Source organism: Chlorocebus sabaeus, chromosome 9 (genome assembly GCF_047675955.1).
Source record: "Chlorocebus sabaeus isolate Y175 chromosome 9, mChlSab1.0.hap1, whole genome shotgun sequence".
In the NCBI taxonomy this organism is placed as follows: domain Eukaryota; kingdom Metazoa; phylum Chordata; class Mammalia; order Primates; family Cercopithecidae; genus Chlorocebus; species Chlorocebus sabaeus.
This window is the reverse complement of record NC_132912.1, coordinates 31,482,111-31,496,433: the sequence shown is the minus strand read 5'-3', so window position 1 is coordinate 31,496,433 and position 14,323 is coordinate 31,482,111. Positions and strand designations below refer to the sequence as shown.

The 14,323-nt window shown below is 38.4% G+C and overlaps 1 non-coding gene across 1 annotated transcript; it reads left to right on the top strand.

The window, feature by feature from the left end:
- The first annotated feature begins 13,344 nt into the window (after nucleotides 1-13,344).
- On the top strand, nucleotides 13,345-13,472 carry LOC119620044 (small nucleolar RNA SNORA40). Its single transcript, XR_005236439.1, has one exon. It is a non-coding gene; the product is annotated as a small nucleolar RNA SNORA40 (small nucleolar RNA).
- The last annotated feature ends 851 nt before the right edge of the window (nucleotides 13,473-14,323 follow it).

The following is a 14,323-nucleotide window of genomic DNA, read 5'->3' as shown; positions in this document are numbered from 1 at the left end:
TTCATGGTGACTGTATGCATAGGTGTGAATGGGATCACTTTATAACATCTTCTAGTGTGGTTCGGTGCAGTAGCTCACACCTGTAATCCCAGTACTTAGGGAAGCAGAGGTAGGGGAATCACTTGAGCCCAGGAGTTCCAGATCTGCCTGGGCAATGTAACAAGACCCTGTTCTCCACAAAAAGAAAAAAACAAAAAACAAAAAACAAAAAAAAACAGAAAAAACTGGTACATCTTTTAGTGTGGTTGTGCCTGGGCATGAAATCCATATTTTTAGCATAAAGTGTTTCTCTTTATTCATATTTGATTTTATATTAGTAAAATAATTGTTTAAAACTATGTGAGTATTGTGTGTTATATTAGCAATTGATTTTTTCCAGGAGAGTAAAAGAGTGATTCAACCTATTAGTTATAAAAAGGGTATTACATATAATAGGACTGAGGACAGCAAAATGTACATGTCTGGGGTACAGAGTTAGGGGTACATTTACATGTTAAATATAGACACATATAGAAGAACTCACACCTGCACACACAGCCTGAACTCTGACACAACATGTCTGTGCTTTTCAAATTGTCATTCTCAATCTTTTAGTGAGCCACGACATCAATGCATAAGTTGAGAACAAAAATTTTTAATGAAATAAATAGAACAAATTAGAATGGAATGAAATGGAGTAGAGTGGAGTAGAGTGCAGTGGAATGGATGGAGTAAGAGGAGATGGGATGAAATAGAATAGAACTGAATATAATTCAGTATCAATGTTATCTGTTTTATATACCTGTGCTTATAAGGACATTGTAAAATGCCTCTTTTACTTTGGACCAGAAAGGTGAAAGCCATTGAGCTACACTACTATACTTTATACAGAAAACAAGTAATATTTTCAGGGGTTAATCATTTTCTGTACCTGAGTGTCAAAGTTGGTTTTGACAGTGATTGATGGGAGAGGAAGAAACCTGAAGATACCAGTGATTACCACACATCTTGAGTCCTCTGTGTCACAGCTTGCCTGAATGGAAGTGATGGTGCTGGCACAAGGCCAATTCCTTATCTGAATGTTTGTGTTCCCCCAAAATTGTATGTTAAAGTCTAATCACCAAGGTGATATTAGAAGGTGGGGCCTTTGGGGTTGATTAGGCCATGAGGACGCCATCCTGTGAATGGGATTAATGACCTTGTGAAGTAGGCCCCAGAGAGCTGCCTTGCATCTTCCACCATGTGAGGACACAAGGAATGCACCATCTATGAGGGAAGGGTCCTCAGTAGACACCAAATCTGCTGATGCCTTGATCTTGAACTTCCCAGCCTCCAGAGCTGTTCTAATGTTTATAAATTACCCAGTCTAAGGTATTTTGTTACCACAGCCTGAACAAAGACAATTCCTCATCCTCTTTTGTTGACTGACACTGAATGTGCTTGCCTATGCTACAGCTACTGGAGATTTTGCTGTTTGCTTTGTGTCACTGTCTGGTCTTACAGTTATGAAATGGATAGAAATTATTCTCCCACATCTTTGCCTCCCTCTGCTTTTTTCTTCTTCCTTCCCTTCGTTGCATTTGGTTCAGAGAGCCTGTGTCCTCATGACACCACTTCATCCTGGCTTCCCAGGCTCCTCACCTCAGGGATCTATAGAGTGATGCTTTCCCCTCTACCCCTGTTTCTTTGAAACTTACCTGATCTCCATCTCATGACTCTGTGGCCTGACAGATGACCACCAAGTTATTTTTCAAGACACTGATTCAGACTAAAATAGTAATGGATGTGTATGTGACACCTTCTAGGAGGTATTTTTATTTCTGATGGAAGCAGAGTATTATTGAAAATAAATGAAAGTAGCATAGGAGGCATATTTGATTGGGGTGAAAGCGGGTTGTGGAAATTTAGACAGTTTCTTTCTTATAAGGAAACCAGGAGAACCTCTGCCTAAACATACAACTGGTCTTCATTAAACTCCAGACACTCTTTTAGTCTGTTTCAAGCATGACACAAATTAAACCATTACTATATTTTTAAAAAATATTATTTAAACAATTTGTTACTGAAGGCAAATTCAGAAATAGACCCAAGAAATTTTATTTATGTTGTCAACACTCTACTGGGCAATTATAACTTGAAAACTTACATCATTATTTAGCCCTACTCTTTCTTTGCTGTTTTGGTCCAACATGTGCTGAGTTTTTCTGATTTACACTCAGAATGTTTTGTTCCTTGATTTGATCCCTCCTTTCTTTTCCTACGGCAACTGTGTTCATTTTATCTAGATGGAATATTTCAAGAGCCTCACAATTTCTTCTCTTTCTCTTACTCATTCACATTGTCATTTGTATTATACCTTCAAAACCAGAGTTCTGATCATTTCACCACTTGTGCAGATCATTTGTGTCCCTCAATTACCTATAGAATAAAATCCAATCTTCTTTCCTTTGAATTCCTCAACCATCTGGCTTCATCATTCTTTTTACTCATTAGCTAAAAGAAATTAATTGCTGCTCATTGAATATCCCACATACTTCTGTAATTATACCTTTGCTTACTGTTATGCATACTTTTTTTTTTTTTTTTTTTTTGAGACAGAATTTCGCTCTGTCAACCAGGCTGGAGTGCAGTGGCACTATCTCGGCTTGCTGCAAGCTCCGCCTCCTGGGTTCACACCGTTCTCCTGCCTCAGCCTCCGGAGTAGCTGGGACTACAGGCACCCGCCACCATGCCCAGCTAATTTTTTTTTTTTTTTTGTATTTTTAGTAGAGACGAGGTTTCACCATGTTAGCCAGGTTGGTCTCGATCTCCTGACCTCATGATCTGCCCGCCTTGGCCTCCCAAAGTGCTGGGATTACAGGCGTGAGCCGCCGCGCCCGGCCTCTTACGCATACATCTTACTGGAATATCCTTCCCACAATGTCTGTGGTCCAGAATCCCTTTTAAGGGCTAGAAGGAATATCACCTTTTCTAAAATATCCACAATACCTGCTTCACAGAATGAACATAATCTTTTTTTCCCCTCGTAACTATCACTTGATCTTAGCCAAAAGGCTGAGAAGCGATCCCCTCATAACTATCCTAACACATTGTATGTTAAATTCTTGACCACTTTTTTCCCCTTTTTAATGTTTTTACTTAAGAACAACTTTATGTGTAGTAAAATGCACAGTTCTCAATAATATACTTTAATGTGTGCTAAGAAATGCATACACCTGAAATAGAGGCACAGAGTATGTGCATTATCCCAGAAAATTCCCTATGGCCCTTGGACAATCAACCCTCACTACCACTCCTTGCCAAATGCAAATACTGCTCTGATGTCTTTGACTACAGATTATTTTTGCTATTTCTACAACTTCATATAAAAAGAATCATTCAGTATTATAGTGTCTTCTTTAATACTGTAGTTTCTTTCACTTAAAGAGTAAACCATGTTTTATCACTTATCAATCATTTATTATTTTTAATGCTTAGTTGTATTCCATTGGATGAGTACAACATAATTTTGTTCATTCATGGATGACAATTTATTATTGTCAGTTTTTGGCTATTAGAAGAAAGCTACTATGAACAATCTTTTTATGAACGTACATTTTCATTTCTCATGGATAAATACTGCCATATTTGCAGAAGTGTTTAAAACCTTTATACTCCAATGAATAATGTATAAGAGACCCAGCTGCCTACCTCTTCAATCGTTGGTGTCAGTATTTTTTTTTTTTTTTTTTTTTTTTGAGATGGAGTTTCATTCTTGTTGCCCAGGCTGGAGTACAATGGTGAGATCTCGGCTCACCGAAACCTCTGCCACCTGGGTTCAAGCGATTCTCTTGCCTCAGACTCCCGAATAACTGCGGTTACAGGCATGCGCCACCACGCCTGGCTGATTTTGTATTTTTAGTAGAGATGGGGTTTCTCCATGTTGTTCAGGCTGGTCTCAAACTCGCTATCTCAGGTGATCTGCCCACCTTGGTCTCCCAAAGTGCTGGGATTACAGGCATAAGCCACCATGCCCAGCCTGGTGTCAGTCCTTTTAACTTTAGCTGTCTGGTGGGAAGGTAAGTTACCACAGTTATAATTTTCATTTCCCTGATGACAAAAGAAGTTGAGCTCTTTTCACGCACAAATTGATAATTCATATTCTTTAGTAAAGTGTCTGTTTAAAACTTTGATCTAATTTCTAAAATTGTTATTTGCCCTTGTATTATTGAATTATGGGAATTCTCTATGTATTCCAGGTACAAATTCTATGTCGTATGTATTTATTGTAAATGCTTTCTTCCAATTTGAGGGCTGGCTATACCTTTTTAAAGTAGTGTTTTTTGATAAGTGCAAGTTTCAATCTTGATTATGATCAATTTATCAAGCCCACATTTGTGAATCTCATTATCTAAAATAATGTGCAGGTGAGTTTCCACAAACACAGTTTCTCCAATCAGAAGATCTATGAGCTAAAGATATTACCTACTTCTTAGGCACCCAATGTACAAGGGTAAGATCAGCGGAGCATAACCACTGTAGATGTCCTATTTGAAGAGTAGAGAAACAAGAGGCACTTCAAACTCATTGGGCCATAGCAATTCTGAAATGCATGCAGGCACATGCTGCCAGTTCCTTGGCTAGAGCTTAGTTAGAAAAAGTCACTATTGTTCTTGGATCCACCCTCTGGATTCTTGGTTCCTTCCTGTGTGTCATCCAGCTGGTGTTTATAGCTAAGCAATTTCTTCAGGATTCCATAAACATCTTTTTATTTTATTTTATTTTTTTTGAGACAGAGTCTCACTCTATCACTCTGTCACCCAGGCTAAAGTGCAGTGGTGCGATCTCAGCTCACAGCAACCTCCAGCTCCCAGGTTCAAGTGATTCTCCTTCCTCAGCCTCCCGAGTAGCTGGGATTATAGATGTGTACCACCATGCCCAGCTAATTTTTGTATTTTTAGTAGAGATGGGGTTTCACCATATTGGTCAGGCTGGTCTTGAAGTCCTGACCTTGTGATCTGCCCTCCTCGGCCTCCCAAATTGCAAGGATTACTGGTATGAGCCACCATGCCCAACCATCTTTTTAATTTTATCCTGGCTTTTCCCCCAAAAACTAGTAGCAGCTTTGCCAGTACTACTCTTTTAAAAATCTTGTGGGATTCCTATAAATCTCCTTGTACTTGATTTCTTTATATAAAAGCCCTACCCATCTGTCTCAATATTAACCACTTTTTATACAGGGCTTCCTATAAAACAGCTTTGGGACAATGTCATTGAGATTATTAGATGTCCTAATGTGTAATAAAGAATATATTTGAGACATATGCATCAGAACCTTACAGGAACTTTCTTTTCTCTTTGAGGTACCTACTTGATTCCTTTTGAAGTCTTAACAAAATATTTCACAATAATGCCCTTGGCTTTATCTTTAGATGATGTTTTCCTAACAGCATGCTGGATTGGATTATTGCTGTGATGGCATTTCTTTCTTTTTTTTTTTTTTTTTTTTTTTTTTTTTGAGACGTAGTCTCACTCTGTTACCCAGGCTGGAATGCAGTGGCACAATCTTAGCTCACTGCAAGCTTTGCCTCCTAGGTTCACATCTTTCTCCTGCCTCAGCCTCGCAAGTACTGAGACTACACACACCCACCACCACGCCTGGCTAATTTTTTGTATTTTTTAGTAGGAATGGGGTTTCACCATGTTAGCTGGGATGGTCTCAATCTCCTGACCTCATGATCTGCCCCCATGACTGCACCCAGCTGCCATGATGGCATTTCTTAATTTGACAATCTTGAAGAGTATGAGAATGAATCTCACACATTTTGATAGGCTGTGTTTTCATTGTCGTTTGGTTTAAATAAATTTCTAGGCCGGGTGCGGTGGCTCACGCCTGTAATCCCAGCACTTTGGGAGGCTGAGGCGGGCAAATCACAAGGTCAGGAGATGGAGACCATCCTGGCTAACACGGTGAAACTCCACCTCTACTAAAAATACAAAAAAATTAGCCAGGAGTGGTGGCGGGTGCCTGTAGTCCCAGCTATTCGGGAGGCTGAGACAGGAGAATGGCATGAGCATGAACTTAGGAGGTGGAGTTCGCAGTGAGCCAAGATTGCACCACTGCACTCCAGCCTGGGCGACAGAGTGAGACTCCGTCTCAAAACAAAATAAATAAATAAATAAGTAAATTAATTAATTAATTTCTAACTTCCCATGTGATTTCCTCTTTGATCCCTGGGTTGCTTAAAAATGTGATTTTTGGCCCAGGTGTGGTGGCTCACACCTGTAATCCCAGCACTTTGGGAGGCCAAGGCAGGTGCATCACAAGGTCAGGAGATCGAGACCATCCTGGCTAACACAGTGAAACCCCGTCTCTTATAAAAAAAATACAAAACATTAGCCAGGGATGGTGGCAGGCACCTGTAGTCCCAGCAACTCAAGAGGTTGAGGCAGGAGAATGGTGTGAACCTGGGAGGTGGAGCTTGCAGTGAGCAGAGATCATGCCACTGCACTCCAGCCTGGGCAACAGAGTGAGGCTGTGTCACCAAAAAAAAAAAAATTGATTTTTGATTTTCAAAAGTCGAAAATATTTGGGATTCTACAAATATCTTTCTGCTTTTAATTTCTACTTTACTTCTCTTATGTTTGGAAAATACACTCTGTGTCATGTCAGTAGTCTTAAATTAATGAGACATGTCTCATCATATGGTGCATCTTTTTAAGTATTCCATGTGTACCTGAAGAGCATGTGTATTCTGCTGCTGGTTGATGAACTGTTATATTAGGTCAAGTGTACTGAGGGTGTTCATCAGATCTTCTATATCCTTACCATTTTTTATTTTACTTTTGGTTTACTGTTTCTATTAATAATTGAAACAGAAGAGTTAATATCTCCAATTATAATTGCAGATTTGTCTATTTCTCCTTAATTATCTCAGTTTTTGTTTTACGTATTTTGAGTTTCTTTTATAAAGTGGGCATATATGTCTCCTTGAAAAATTGAACTTTTTTTTTTTGAAGTGGAGTCTCACTCTGTCTCCCAGGTTGGAGTGCAGTGGCACGATCTTGGCTCACTGCAAGCCACCTCCTGGGTTCATGCCATTCTCCTGCCTCAGCCTCCCAAGTAGCTGGCGCTACAGGTGCCCGCCACCATGCCCGGCTAATTTCTTTGTAGTTTTAGTAGAGATGGGGTTTCACCGTGTTAGCCAAGATGGTTTCGATCTCCTGATCTTGTGATCCGTCCACCTTGGCCTCCCAAACTGCTGGGATTACAGGTGTGAGCCACCACGCCCAGCCAAAGAATTGAGCTTTTTATCATTATGAAATGTCCTTCATTATCTCAGTTGATACTCCATGCCTTGAAGCATACACTTTCTACCCACTCCAGCTGTTTTATGATTAAATTTTGCATGGTATATCTTTTCCCATCATTGTACTTTTAACCTAGTTGTGTTCTTATATGTAAAATAAATCTCCTGTTAAAAGCATATAGTGAATCTTGTATGGATGTTTTCTAAACAGACAATTTGTACTTTAAATTAGAGTGTTTCGTCCATTTGCATTTAAATTAATTATTGATATAATTGGGTTTACATCCTGTCATTTCTCCCACTATTTGGTCCATCTACTATTTGTTTCCCTTTGCTTCTTTTCCTGGCCTCTTTAGGATTAGTAAGTGGTGTGTGCGTATGTATTCTGTCTTATCTTGATTATTGTCATTCACAATACACTTTTGTTTTAGTTTTAGAGGTGGGTCTATGGTTTGCAGCATGCAAACAGAGAGCATATCACAGTCTCTGTCAAAACAGCAATATTACATACCACTTCACATATTAGATGAGAGATCTACAACAACATACTTTCTCTGCTCCCTCATCCGTTATTCCACTGTTGTTGTATATTTTATTTCATTTTGTATATACCTTATGGTGAGTTGTACGGTGAATTGTGATTAGGTAAAATCCTAGTATATTAGAGAAGTTGAATATTTGTAATGGGTATTTTATTTTAAGAGTATTAGTTATAAAACTAAGTTCCATGGCTAGTAAGAGTCCTAGGATGGCTATGCTTAGGGCCGTAAGTTTTAGATGAAGTGCTATTGTTGTTTGGGGAGATGAAGTAGGGATAATGCTATTGGTGATTAGAAATCCAGCGAATATACTGCCGATTATAAGGCATTTAATTGGATTTATTAGGGAAGGGTTATTTTCATTAATGTTGATTAGGGTTGGGAAGCAGGGTTGTCCTATTAGGGCAAAGGAAATAATATGGATACTGTAGAAACTTGTTAGAGAAGTGGCAATGAGAGTAATAGTGAGGGCTCAGGCGTTGGTATATGACGTGTTTGTGGTTTTGATGATGAGATCTTTAGAGTAAAAGCCTCTGAGGAAGGGCATACGTGCTAGGCTGCCAATAATAAGGGAGGCTGAACTAAGGGGTAAAGTCTTAAATAGTCCTTCTGTTTTTCAGATGTCTTGTTCATCGCTGAGGTTGTGGATGGTGGATCCTGAACATATAAATAATATAGCTTTGAAAAAGGCATGGGTGCCGATGTGTAGGAATGCTAGATGTAGCTGACTAACGCTGATTGTGACTATTATAAGGCTAGTTGACTTGAGGTGGATAATGCTACAATTTTTTTTTATGTCATTTTGTATTAAAGCACAGATTGCTATAAATAAGGTGGTGATAGCTCCTAAACATAGTGTAAGGTTTTGGATTAACATGTTATTCTCTATTAATGGATGGAAGTGGATAAGCAGGAAAACTTCTACCACAACTATAGTGCTAGAGTGGAGTAGGGCTGAGAATGGGGTTGGGCCTTCCATGGTGGAAGGAAGTCAGGGGTGGAGACTAAGTTGAGCTGATTTTCCTGTTGCTGCTAAGAGAAGGCCAATTAATGGAAGAAAATATGGGATAGGATTTAAGATAAATTTTTTTTGAGGTTCTCATGTATTAGAGGATGAGAAGAATCATGTTATGGCTAAAATGAAGCCAATATCATCAATGCAATTATGTAGGATTGCTCGGAGGGCTGCTGTATTAGCATCTTCTCGGCCATGTCATCAGTCAAGTAGTGAAAAAGACATAATTCATACACCTTCTCATCTGATACAAAGTTGAAAAAGGTTGTTGGCAGTAACTAGAATTAATATTATGGTGAGGAAGATAAGTAAATATTTGAAAAACTGGCTAATGTTAGGATCTGACTTTATATATCATATTGAGAATTCTGTAACAGATCAGGTGACGAATAGTGCTACTGGAATAAACATCATGGAGAAGTAGTCTAGTTTGAAGATTAATGAGAGTTTAAGGGTTTGAATTGTTATTCAATATCAGTTTGAGGTGATGGTTTCTTGGTTGGTATACATAAACGTTGTGGGAATGAGGCTAATGGTGAACGTGCACACAATAGCTATTTTTACATAATATGGGTACGAGTTTTTCTTGTGAGGGTTGATGACGGTAATAATGACTGGTAAGGTTAAGGAGATTAAGGTTATTATAGTAAAGGAAAAATGCATGATAATTACTTTTATTTGGAGTTGCACCAATATTTTTGGTTCTTAAGACCAACGGATAGCTCTTATCCTTTTAAAGTTGAGAAAGCCATGTTAGGCATGGGGGCATGAGTTAGCAGTTCTTGCATACTTTCTCGGTAAATAAGAAGTTACAGACTTCTATTATCAGACCCACAATCTAATATTTTGACTAAACTATATTTACAGGGTATAAAGCTTGTAATAATTTTAGGGTTTAGAGAAAATAGAATAGGTGAAAGATGTATAAATATTTTCTTCTCATGTAAAGGAGGATTTAATACTGTTAATATAGTGTGTACATGTTCCTCATTGTGTTGTGACAAGTATGTAAAGGGAATAAAGGGCTGTGATTAACATATTAAGTCCTATGAGCATAATGATAATATTTGATCAGGAGAATGAAGCTATTATTACAAGGAGTTCTCCTATTAGATTAATGGTGGGGGTAAGGCAAGGTTGGTAAGATTTGCTGTAAGTCATCAAAAGACTATCATGGAAGTAATGGTTGAAGGCGTCGAGAGAATAGTATAATTCGGCTGTGGACTTACTCATAATTTCAATTTGCTAGGCAGACTAGTAAGGACAGAAGAAGTCCATGGGCAATTATGAGGATAATTGCACCGGTAAAGCTTCAGGAGGTTTGAATAAGGATAGCCATGATAACAAGGTTCAAATTTTTGGGGTTTTTTTGTTTTTGTTTTTCTGAGACAGAGTATTGCTCTGTCACCCAGGCTGGAGTGCAATGGTGCTACCTTGGCTTACTGCAACCTCCACCTCCTGGGTTCAAACTATTCTCCTGCCTCAACCTCCCTAGTAGCTGGGATTACAGGTGCGCGCCACCATGCCCGGCTAATTTTTTGCACTTTTAGTAGAGACAGGGTTTTGCCATGCTGGCCAGGCTCATCTCGAACTCCTGACCTCGTGATCTTCCCACCTCGGCCTCCAAAGTGCTCGGATTACAGGCATGAGCCACCGTGCCTGGCCTTAAGGTTCAATTTTTAAAAACAAGTTTAAAAAAAAGAAAATGTCTTTATTTTTACCAATGTAGTTCCTACTTCCATGGCTTTTATTTCGAAGTGCAATCCAAATTTCCATCTGACATTTTTCTCCTTTAGTTCGAAGAACCTTTTTTGACATTTCTTTCAGTGCAAGTTTGTGGTGCTGAATTCTTCTAACTTTTGTTTATTTTAAAATGTCTTAATTTCAACATCATTTTTAAAAAATGTGCACTGGTTATAGAATTCTAGATTGACATGTTATCTTTTCTTTCAGTATTTTTAAGATAGAATTTCAATGTCTTCTGGCTTGCATTGTTGTCTTTTTTGTAAGAAATACAATACTTTTTATTTATGTTTTCCTTCTATTTGTGGTGTATTATACTTAGTGTTTTGTTGCTTTTTAAGGTTTCTCAGACCCAGAGTAGTGGTTCATGTCTGTAATGCCAGCACTCTGGGAGGCCAAGGCGGACAGATCACTTGAAGCCAGGAGTTTGAGACCAGCCTGACCAACATGGTGAAACCTCATCTCTACTAAAAATACACACACACATACACACACACACACACACACACAATTAACTGGGCATGATGGCTCATGCCTGTAATCCTATCTACTTGGGAGGCTGAGGCATAAAAATTGCTTGAACTCAGGAGGTGGAGGTTGCAGTGACCCGAGATTGTCCCACTGCATTCAGCCTGGGTGACAGAGTGAGGCTGTCTTGAAGAAAAAAAAAAAAAAAAGAAAAACGAGTTTGCTTTTTATCATTTTTATTTCAGAGATGGCAGTTATACAAGTTCTTTATTGTTGTGTATATGTTCAATCTGCTTGTAATTTATTGAATGCTTAGGATCTAAGAGTTGATATTTTCAGCAAATTTGGAAAATTTGGGGCTATTTCTTCAAATACATTTTCTATCTCAATTTCTTTCTCCTTTCTTCCTAGGAGTCCAATTACATGTATGTGAGAACATTGGATATTTCCCCACTATCTTTAAGACTGTCATTATTTAATATTTCAGCATTTTTATTCTATGAGCTTCATTTTTGTTATTTCTTAATGTGATTTCCTCAGCTTTTCTGATATTGTTTCCACAGTATCCAATTTACTAATTAGTTAAGTGGTTAACTAATTTTAGATATTTTAGGTTTTAAGGTCTGGAATTTCCATGTAAACATTTTCTACAATTACCATTTCTCTACTGAGATTCCCCATCTGTTCAGTCATTAAGCTCATTAGTTCCTTTATATTTGTCTGCTAATTCCAACTCCTTTGTCATTTCTGGGTCTATAATTAATGACTTTCAAAAAATGCATTAGTTGTTGGTCACTTTTTACATCTAGTAATTAAAATGAAAATTATGGTGGATATCACTTTATCAAAAGCCAATATTTTTTTTCACGAGTGATGGTTTGGTTTTTTTGGTAGACTGTTTACTAACAGTTGGGTTTCATTTTCCAATAGTCTATAAAAGCTTTGTAAAGGTGGATATAAAGTCAGTCTTGGCTAGGCATGGTGGCTCATTCCTGTAATCCCAGAACTTTGGGAGGCCAAGGTGGGTGGATTACGAGGTCAAGAGATTGGATACAAAAATTAGCTGGGCATGGTGGTGCCCGCCTGTAGTCCCAGCTACTCAGAAGGCTGAAGCAGGAGAATCACTTGAACCCAGGAGGCAGAGGTTGCAGTGAGCCAACATCGCACCATTGCACTCAAGCCTGGGCAACAAGAGCGAGATTCCGTCTAAAAACAAAAACAAAAACAAAAGAGAAAAAAAGTCAGTCTTATAGGTCTGGAGTAGATAGACGCACTTCTACTGCACTCCGCGGTCTCAGATAAACGCCTGGTTTTTCAGTGAGGTCTCTGTGTGCTGCTTGGTATTCCTCCAAGAACTTAAGGAGAAAGCTATGTACATTTCCATGGCTGCTTCTCAGCACCACTTCTTCCTGTACTTTTCCCTGTCCTGTACATGCAGCCTGCCTGCCAGCCTTGAACTCTGATTTCTGACTACCCGTCTCAGTGAGATCGCTCTTCTCTGCGTGGACAGCACATCTCCGCATTATTTCTAGAAAGTGCCTCCAGGCAAAAGGCTAGAGCCATCAGGAAGCTCACTTTATGTGTTTTCATTCTTTCAAGTATGATACCCCTATAGTGCCTGTGTTTCATTTTTATGGTTGTTTATGGTGGAAATGTCATTCTGATGATAACAGTTACTCTGTAAGAGAAATGCAAGTTGTTCTTGATAATATTTTACTTTGCATTGTAGTTATTCTTGTATATGTCTTATCTTTTTTATGAGACCAGAAGCACCCTGAGGGCAGAGTCCATGCATTCTTTATCATTGTTTTTTCTCCAGAGCATTCTACACAGCCTATGTGCTATTTATTATAATTATTTAATTTGATTAAATATTTAACAAGTAAATCTTTAGAATAAATAAATAAAATGAATAAAACAAAGCACTTTATGAACTTTAGGAATAATTTCAAAGGCCACAGAATCCATTACACAGACTAGTTTTCTTTGACTCATCAGTTATTTTGTTTTCTGCAGCAGTCACAAGAATACCTAAGTTCCTCATACTACCTTCTTCCCCTGCTGATTCACAAATTTATTATAATCAGAAAGCATGTGAAAAACTGAGAAACAGGAGAAAACAACCACTGACTGCCATTTGGTAATAGGAGTAATTATTAGGAGTCAATTCGAGCATTCCTTTTTATCTTTTGAGTTGCTTTGCTGGTTGTCATTCTCTATAGCTACTAAAAAGTCCAGCTAGAATTTATTTTCTTGGTCACACAGGCAAAGATAATGTTTGGAGTTCAGTGGTCAAAAAAACCCTAATGACTGCACTTATGTATGTTTTTGTTTAACTTGTGGACAAAGACTTATGGATAGGTGCAAAAAATAAGTCCTCTTTTGCAACCTGGAACTCATTGTTCAGTGTGAGTTTTGATACATGTAAGAAGGGATATTATGATACCTGAGACAGTTAACTAATGGGAGTATTGATAACTAGAGAGGTTGGTCCCAGGCCAGGCTCAGTGACTCATGCTTTCAATCCTCACACTTTGGGAGACTGACGTTGGAGGATTGCTTGAAGCCAAGAGTTCAAGACCAGCTTGGGCAAGAAAGTAACACCTTATCTCCACAAAAAGTTAAAAATTAGCTGGATATAGGGGCATGTGCCTGTAGTTGCAGCTATTCAGGAAGGGGAGGCTGAGGCAGGAGGATTGACTCCAGGAGTTGGAGGCTGCACTGAGCTTTGATGGCACCACTTACTCCAGCCTGGGCAACAAAGACAGACCCTGACTCTTAATTTTAAAAAGGTTGATTCTAGGACTGTAGAATAGATAGTTAAAAAGCATGGGATATGAGGGAAATCCTCAGCTGTATTAATTTTGTATTCCAATTTTATGTTAACTTGATACATAAGATGGCATTTGGTTTTAAAAGCTTTTATCTTGAGAACATGTTGTCTGGAGTTAAAAGTATCAGCATATTCCACACATCTGTACTATTCTTGAGTATGATCGCTTAGAGCATCAAATTGAGAACCAGGCAGATCCACCTATACTAAAAATGACCCTAAAGTAAGTTGGTTGAAGAAATTAGACGCCAAAGATTCTTGATTTTTCCATAGGTGAATTTTGAAGTCTTCATCTGTATACCCATGTAAAAAGGAGATGATAGAAACCAAAATAAAATAATTATGGGTTGACAGGACAACTGGATTAAAATAAGCATTAGTTTCATTAAAAAGGGCTAACTTGAGGATAAATCTTTTGAAGATAAATTTTGACATCCGTTCTTCAGAGGATCTAAAG